This window comes from Dreissena polymorpha, chromosome 3, assembly GCF_020536995.1.
Source record: "Dreissena polymorpha isolate Duluth1 chromosome 3, UMN_Dpol_1.0, whole genome shotgun sequence".
NCBI lineage: Eukaryota > Metazoa > Mollusca > Bivalvia > Myida > Dreissenidae > Dreissena > Dreissena polymorpha.
The window spans coordinates 83,005,907-83,015,753 of record NC_068357.1 but is presented as its reverse complement, the minus strand read 5'-3'; the positions used below and the strand labels follow the sequence as shown (position 1 = coordinate 83,015,753).

Below are 9,847 nucleotides of genomic sequence, written 5' to 3'. Positions count from 1 at the left end.
TATTTCAGTTTGGCAAAGACCAACACGCTAATGTTCCTTCTTGGGCATGTGCGCTCATCGGGGCGCTGGTGCATTTCTTCTGGCTTCTCGTTATCTTCTGGATGAACGTCTGTTGTTGGCACATGTTCCGCACGTTTACCAACATGCAAGCAAAGTTATTCAAACAAAGCTATGTTTTAAAAACATGCGTATACACTGTTTACGCTGTTGTTGGATCGCTGCTATTTGTAGCGATCAACATTATCGTGACCGTCGTTTATACAGAAAACGCCGATATAGGTTATGGAGACGGCAGTTGCTATATTTCTATGCGGGAAATGGTGGGATATACGTTTGCCTTACCCGTGTTTCTCATAATTCTAGCGAACCTTGTTATGTTTTGCATAGCTGTTTTCAAGATTAAAAGGAACTCAACTGTTCAAAATTCAGCCGAATCAAAACGCAATTATTTAAAAATATTTGCAAAGCTTTCGACGTTGACCGGCCTTTCTTGGATATTTGGTTTCATATACACGTATACGGAGATTTCAGTGTTTGTATACTTGTTTATCATTTTATCTAATGGTCAAGGCGTGTTTATATTCATATCATTTGTCTGCAGCAAGCGCGTGTTTAACTTATACAAAATAAAATTATGTGCTCAGTCATTGGAGAGGAGAGAAATACAACTGGCGTCATTATCTACACGAACAGAACGCATTTCATAGATTATTATGTAAAGACGACTTCAAAGTCACAATTGCAATGCATTTTTATTGCTGTTTTGTATCTGAACATTATAATAGACTTCTGTATAAGAAAGTAAAAGCTTTATTGAAACATTGTCAAGTAAGTTTGTTTCTTTAAATGCAATATGTTAAAATCATATTAATAACAAAAAATAAATAATTATTTGCAATACATAATTCATATTTATATTCAATATATATATATATATATATATATATATATGATACTGTCTCTTCTAAAATCATTGAAATTCTCAATTTAACAGGTGAGATATACAAGTACAATTATTAACGCGTATTGCCTTAAGTTAATGGGACGTGACATTTATAGAAAATTTAAGTCAAATCTTGAATATGAGATTTACCTAGACTTAGTTCCGACAAATATAAGATTTTATTTATGCCGATTAAGATAATATGTTGACCCCTTCGTATCAAAACTTGTAGATATAATGGAAACAATATTGCTAGGTAAGAACAGTATTGTCTTTGTTGTAATGTCACGGATATTGAGGGCGAATTTCATTGTGTATGTTTTGTTCAACATTTTTTATATAAGGAAGAAATACATAAAAAATATTACTAAAATCATCCATCTGTTTTTAAGTATATGTATGTACAATTGAAGCAATCAACCAATAGGTCGGAACTGATAAATCCTTTTTTATTTGTTAGGGAATCGTTGAGTATCAGATCAAACTTGTTAAAAAGTAGAACTTAATTAACCAATTGTTCATACTCTGTATTTAAATATACATTTGTTTTTGCATTTATTAATGTTTGTATACTTTTGTTATCTCAATACCAACCACATGTGATGTTGATGATATACATTGTGTAAGCCAAATAAAGTTACTGCCTGTCTGTCTGTATTGAATATCCATTGTTCAACCACACTTCAACCAACTATTTGTATGGTATTAGTAGTCGGTTAAATTTAAATTGGATGAGTACTGAACACTCTGTTACATGTATATAATAGCATTAGGTATTGACACTCAGAACCGCAACAAACCCGTTACGATTTCCTGCATCTAGAAAAAAAATTGTATGAAGTATTATAGCGAAGATAAGTGGGTTTCTCATGTATCGTTATAAGCGGCAAACGCACTAAAGAGCTTTACACCACAGCGACTCAGGTGCTTAACAAAACGGTGACGGAGTTATTTGAAAAAATGGTAATACGTGTTTCTAGACTTAACCAACTTTGCTGCAATTTTGTGTAAAAGCAATCAAAGATTTCACAGTTTCTATAATGCAGACAAACTGCAAATTATAGATATATAAAATTTATGTGCCTAAATCTATACGTTTGTCATCATATCCTTCAACCAAATGTAATGGATACACTATATTGGATGCTAGATCCGTTTGTTGGTGGGTTTATTTGTCTGTAAGCATTTCTTTCATTGAGCTACCTTTTCAATTTGTTTTCGATTGAGAAGGGTCCGCTTGCGCTTCATATTCGAAAGAAGTATGTTACTCATAGTTATGAGTAAATTTATTATTCTCTATTCTCAAAATACTATTAAAATCTCATCATCTTTATAACCCACATCATCATCATTATCATTATCAAACAAATAATAAACCAAAGACAAAATAGGAGTGAGTGCTTGTATTTGACAGGACTTTCAACAAATAAATGCAAAAAACAATTCTTCTGAAGCCCGTATATGTTGTATGCGCAATGGATATAGACCTCAACGGCACCGCTCAGTTGAGGAATCTCCAGACGACTGGAAACGGTGTAACATCTTTGTTCAGGTGTATAAAGAACTGAAACGATACTATTTAAATGCTGTAGGGCATGTAATTATGAATACTTCACATACACATGTGTGTCATGTGAAAAAGTGCAAATGTATTCATAACAATTAGACGTCAAGTATATATCTCAAAAAAGAGTTACTGTTTGAATAAACTGATCCCCGCCGATGCCCACAGTGCACACAGGACGCCCCCAATGCCCATCAATCACGCTAACTTGCTTAAATATTATAAATTAACAAATGTGAAACATTAATTTGTTCAAAGAAGCTGCTAATATCTGCAAGATTCATCTACCACCACCAATCAAGAGAAGTGTACATGACTTCACGTACACCCCATACAATACTCAGTAGTAATAAACGATTCAGGTAAAACCGCGAGCGGGATACGCAACCCTACTGCCATTTTTTTTTCTTATTTTTTCTTTTAATGGCAGGGGGACGTATGAGGACCCATGGCTCGAGACCGGTGTCTAGGTGCCTTCATCACCTCCCGAAACCTCTAATTTAGAGAAATCTACAAATAAGCAGCTATTAAGATACTGTAACATTAAGTATTTTATAGTAAAACATTGCGCAAGTTAACATAACAAACAAACATCAAAAGCATCCTGCACACACCCCGGACATCAGCAAGAAACAAACAAATCACTCAAACCATAAAATCCATAAAGCATCTAACAAGAATGTTGATTAATCATAAATATTCCGAAAAATATATAAATGCATATGACGAATTTAACAGCTATATTAAACCGACTTCAACATCTAACCAGTCACACCAAAATGAAAATATTAAGTAATCGTACAATAAAAATGTCTTTAAAATTAAACGTTCATTACGAACTACAACAAAAAATAATAACACTTGACATTTAAACATACCAATATTTCAATAAGTATGCTGGAGGTACTATCTCCAGGAAGTGAGAGTCTCGAAAAACATGACACCCATAACTTAAAAGACCTCATTCAAACACAATATTAAGTAACAAATGAGTCAAAATAATCAAGGAAACTTAGCTGCTTCAGACTTAAATGAAAATACACCCATCGTCTTTCCTAGTAAAGAAATCGGTTCGTGTTAAGATCCCATCTCACATGGACTAAAAACCGAACTGAAAATATACTAAATATAGACTTTATAATAGCAAAATTATAAACATAAAAGCAATGTAACCAATTATTTAACCATACATATGTTCATTAAGGGCGGGCGGGCGGGGTTATCACCCTTTCGTTTTCTTGCTCCATAACTTTGCCTGTCAAAAACAACCCTCGAATGGCGTCTCACTAGATGTGCAAATCATATATACCCCAAAACGAAAACTCGTGCGCTTTCGCGCTAAAACATGCACACAAAACCCGTGCATTATACGCGCTAAACCATTACCATAATCTCTCTTCTAAACAACACGTATTAAACCATACTATACCGTATTTCTCAAACCGAGAATAATTTCATTTACTCATAGTTATGAGTAAATTTATTATTCTCTATTCTCAAAATACTATTAAAATCTCATCATCTTTATAACCCATATCATCATCATTATCATTATCAAACAAATAATAAACCAAAGACAAAATAGGAGTGAGTGCTTGTATTTGACAGGGCTTTCGAATAAAACAAAGAGAGCATACAAATAATATAAAACATAAAATGAATACCTAAATATTCTCCACCACGTTATATACCTCTCGAACTGTGTTTTAACTGAAAAGATACAATTACAAACATTTGTAAAAGCAATAAAATTAATTCAATCAAAATAGGCACACTATGGCCTTCAACAACGGTCAACTGACCACACAAGCCAACTGGCTTATCAACATCAGGCACACTCTGGCCTTCACAAACGGTCAAATGACCACACAAGCCAAACGGCTAATCAACATCAGGCACACTCTGGCCTTCACAAACGGTCAAATGACCACACAAGCCAAACGGCTAATCAACATCAGGCACACTCTGGCCTTCACAAACGGTCAAATGACCAATCGAATAATGCACAAGAGATTTAAACAGATATAATAAAACAATATTTACAAAATTAATGATAAACATTAAAACGGAAATAAAAATATCATAATCATAATCCTTATAATAATAATAACATACTACATAAACCATACCTTTATGTTCTCCAATACTTAATATACCATTCTTACTGTCCAGTTACTGCACTGCAAAAAATAAACTTGCAAAGATTGTTAATTCCATGTGAACATGCTTTTTAAGAAAATAAGTTCAACTCACAAAAGCCAACCGGCTTTCACACATCAGATCAACTTGCTTTAAAAAACGGTCAACTGACCATACAAGCCAACTGGCTTACCAAATCAGGCCAAATGGCCGTAAACAAATTGGTCCAATGACCACAAGGAACATACACACAACACAAACACAGAACTTAATAATACTCAAAAGCATTTCCAAACCATTTATATAATAATATATTATAGTGTCTTTAAATGTGCTACGAACAACACATCATACATTTCAAATCACACATACATTAATAATGACTTTTCACAAATCTAAATTTAGCGACACCGATAATCTGTCTTTCAAAGAATCTTTAACATATCCGTCCTTAGTGGAAACACTTTTTCATCTACCATGCCTTTGCCAAAGTCTATCCACAGTCTTATTATTGGCACTTATAGATGCTCCACCAGCACGAAAAGAATGAAGTCCATATTTAGAAGAAACATAACCCAATAGACTTAACTTCTTCTTAAAACTATCATTTATAGTAGAATAACTTATATGCTTATTATTAGAAATCAATTTGAAACAGTGTTTAACATTACACAAATAAACTGGTCTAAACACATAATCAGTAGATGAACATACAATATCTGCAACACACAAATACTTTTCAAACAATTTCACAGGTCATCTGTCTGTATTAGTTTTTGCAATCAAAACAGTATTACCCTCTCTTAAAATGTCCGTTTTTGACTTTTCAAGTTTGATATCACAATGCGTATCTAAAAATACAACATCTGATCTTTTAACAGACAAAATTTCACTTATCCTAAAAAAACCAGCATAAAATAAGAAAAAGATTGTAACGCCTCTTAAATTCCCCAAAGAACAATCGCTCTCAGAAACAAAAGTGTGATAAAATTTCTTTAATATATCTGATGTAATAGGCTCTTTTTTAACTACCGGCTTTGCAATTCTCCGAATGCACCCAAATAAAATACATCATAATAATCATAGTAATAATAATAACATACTACATAAACCATACCTTTATGTTCTTCAATACTTAATATACTATTCGAACTGTCCAGTTACTGCATTGCAAACAATAATCTTGCAAATATTGTAAATTCTATGAGACTTTCGTTCCAAGAAAGTTCGGTAACCTGACAACACAAGCCAACAGGCTTTCACACACCATATAGAATGGCTTTAAAAACGGTCAACTGACCATACAAGCCAACTGGCTTTCAAAATCAGGCCAATTGGCCTTAAACAACTTGGTCCAATGACCACAAGAGACATGCACAAATACCAAACACATTTTACTAATGTTCTCACAATCAATACGTATGTTCTGCTCTTAAACTTAAAACTACCGACTTGACATTTGTTTTTAGGTTCAATTCACCAACACAGACATACTTTAAGCTACTGATCGAACCCTGGCTCAAATTTCCATGGCAATAGCATAAGCTCAATTGATATACTAGAACACCGTATTAATTTTGATTTACTAATTTGAAAACAACAAAATGCTTAACACACTCAAATACAAAGCTATAGGTACTTGGTCGGCTGCAAAACTCGTAAATTTTTGGAATTTTAACCCATCTAACAAATCTCAAAGAAAACCGGTATTGATGCAAAGTTGAATTTCTGTGACTCTAAAAGGAATACATGTACCATCTGAGAATAATCCCTGTTGCATAACCGTTACTTGTTTTTGTTCAATTAAACGCAAAACCTAGAAACTCATTCATTTTTACGTGCTTAACAATAACCATACTCACTTTCTCTTCTAAATAATATGTATAGACCAACATCATTCGGTATTTATCAAACCTAAAATAATTTCATTCACTCAAAATTCGTTTATGTAGTATTATCCATTCACAAAATACTGTCAACTATTCCTCCTCCTCATCAATAACGTTAGCATCATCATCAACATTTATAACATCATCATCAATAAAAGCATCATTATTAATCTTCACAAGTTATTTTCTAACACATAATTACACACAAAACAAAAAAAATATATTTATTTTTTTTATACCTTTCGAGCTGCCCTCTTACTATAATGTTACACTATTCATGATTTATTCTTCGAACTGTCCAGCTTCTGAAAAAATAAACTTCGCAAACATGTGTAAATGCAATTTCAACATGTGTTTTGAGACATTTTAGTGAATTGACACGCAAGCAAACTGGCTTATACGCATCTGAAAAAATCTGCTTTCGACAAACTGTCAACGGACAACCCGAGCCAACCGGTTAATTTACATAAGCCAATCTGGCCCTTAATAACATACATTTAATGTTCTCCAATATATATAATATCCTTCGAACAGTACAATCTTAACATTAAATAAAAACAAAAATGTAAATGTAAACGCACGTTTTAACAAATTTGGTTAACAAACTACACGCGCTAACTGGGTTTATCCACATCTGGTCAACTGGCTTTCATCAAAACGATAAGCAAATTACACATGTTAACTGGAATTTAAAAAAAACGGCCAAACACCATAAAAGCAAAATGTCTTTACACATCAAGCCAACAGGCCACAAAACAAGAACAAAAACTATCACGAAAACAAAATGACTTATATTGCAAATAAATCCGGTCTACTTTTGTTATCATTACAGTACCTAATCTTTAAAAATGCATTTAACTATGACGAAACTAAATTTAACAAAACCGATAAATGCCTTTCATCTAAGTTTAAAACAACAGTCTAATTGTCAACGCTCTTTTCAAACCAAATTTATACCACAGTTTATCCAAAATATCGTAAATTAATTAGCACATATGCATGCACCATTATTGACACCAACCTTGCAGGGAAAACTTAACGTCTTAAATTATTATGAAAAATATAATAACTCTTAATGTTTTAATTCAATTTAGAGAATTTTTTTTAATTGTATACAACAATAACATATAAACTGTTTATTCAATATCCAGTGAACGAGATGTAATATATGCACAACACAAACATGTTTCGAAAAAAGTTTACAAGACAAGTCTCTATAGCTGTTTCATAGATGAATATAATATATATTTCAGTAATGTATCGATTTTTTATGTTTCATTCTTAATTCACAATTGGAATACCTGAATAGTTTAAAGATATGTTTGCATAAATTTTCATCCGCTCATTATCATACCACGTCATATATCGCACACAACCATCTAGCTGAATTATAAGGAAAACGGCAGTTAATTGTTATTAATCGTTTGTTGAATTATACGCTTGGAACTAATACACAACCTTGTAACACATGTATTACCATATAAGGTTTTATATCTTAAAAACAATAAAAATACAGCAAGGTGTTCGTAAAAACATGAGGGAGAGTGATCTAACTCTGCTATCAAAACAACCTGGAGTGACACACTATGTGGCCTTACCTATATATAATCCTACCAGACCATTACATTTGCGACATCTTTTTGAACATAAATAGTTTCATTTTTACCCAATAATCAAATCAATTGATGTATTTGAATAGTTGGAACTAAACAAAAACAACAGCACAAATAAAGATATGGAGCATGTTATTGAATATACTTATCATTAAAGTTAACAAGGAACGTAACCTGTGTTAATTTCAATCGGAATGTTGTTGCCAGTGTTATTACAATAAACAGAACCAACAAGTCTGACCTTTGTTCGAAGTTCCAGCTCACCATTCCGCTTCTAGCAGAGAATCAGTCCTCTCATCGAAAATCTCCTTCCGAATACTATGTATTTCGCAAATGAACGCCTAAACTACTTTATCACCCTTTCGTTTTCTTGCTCCATAACTTTGCCTGTCAAAAACAACCCTCGAATGGCGTCTCACTAGATGTGCAAATCATATATACCCCAAAACGAAAACTCGTGCGCTTTCGCGCTAAAACATGCACACAAAACCCGTGCATTATACGCGCTAAACCATTACCATAATCTCTCTTCTAAACAACACGTATTAAACCATACTATACCGTATTTCTCAAACCGAGAATAATTTCATTTATAATGCGCTTATTAAATACAGACGGTCGACTTACTGGTATGTGTCGTGAATTAGCTTCATGTATAGAGCGGAATACTTTAAATACTTAAAAAAAACTATTTATCTACAGAAAACAAACACTTTGTACACAACAAACTGTGCAAAACGGACATGCCTCTTCTTGTTGAATGAAGTAAAATAGATAGCTTTTTGTTGACCTGTGCCCATATCATCATGTACCTCAATTGTTAAAAGCAGAAGTGGCGTTAAAAGCAAATTATAACAGTCGTATAACGGTTATTTTGAAAGATGTCTTTTAATTTGCTAAAAAGTGCATGTAATTTCGTATTGAAAATCTAATCTCATAATCTCTTACGACCAATAAGTCAATCAGCATCACCATCGGACTTTTGTATGGATCCGCTGGTGTTAACGATCACATGGAAATCGTGAATATTGCAGTAATACATTTTAATTTCAGGAATTACTTACTTGTCCCCAAGGCTTGTATCGTTTTCATCATCATTCACAGACTTACTGCTGTGAACATTAAGCTCATTAATACTATTGAAAACGTTATCAAAACTAATTTACAACGCATTTTACCTGAAACTCCATCAAGTAATGTTTGAAGTAATTAATATGTGCTATAACTAATAGGAGCCTGGTAATCTTTGTCAATTATGAGATAAAAGCAATATTCATCAAATCATTTACAATAAATCATATTTGCAATAAAAAAAAACACATTTCATTATGATGACAACGGGATATGTTAAAAAGCTATCTGAGGGTTATTTTAATCGTATAAAAAGAAGCAACTAAAAAACGATACAAGTAGTTATAACAAAATGTTATACGACCCGTTGTAACAGTTGCTTGCTTTTGCATAAAGTAAATGGATGTGGCAATTCAAACACTGTTTGCTTTCTAGAATATTTCACATTGTTGCATCTTTTGTTTTAATTTTTAGGAATAAGCCTAAATGTAATAGATAATGGGCGTCTGAAACGGCTTGACTGTGACAGCAGTTCATTGCTGAAGCAGGTTATTGCTGGTCTCATTTGAGAAACTGATGAAATGACATCTGTACATTTTATTTGAAATGTCTGATACCACGCTGGGTA

At 32.9% G+C, this 9,847-nt stretch overlaps 1 long non-coding RNA gene across 1 annotated transcript; it reads right to left on the bottom strand.

Moving 5' to 3' along the window:
• Nucleotides 1–2,331: 2,331 nt before the first annotated feature.
• LOC127875019 (uncharacterized) lies at nucleotides 2,332–8,735 on the bottom strand. Its single transcript, XR_008047218.1, has 2 exons — nucleotides 4,172–8,735; nucleotides 2,332–3,629 (listed from the first exon to the last, which is right to left on the bottom strand). It is a non-coding gene; the product is annotated as an uncharacterized LOC127875019 (long non-coding RNA).
• Nucleotides 8,736–9,847: the final 1,112 nt, after the last annotated feature.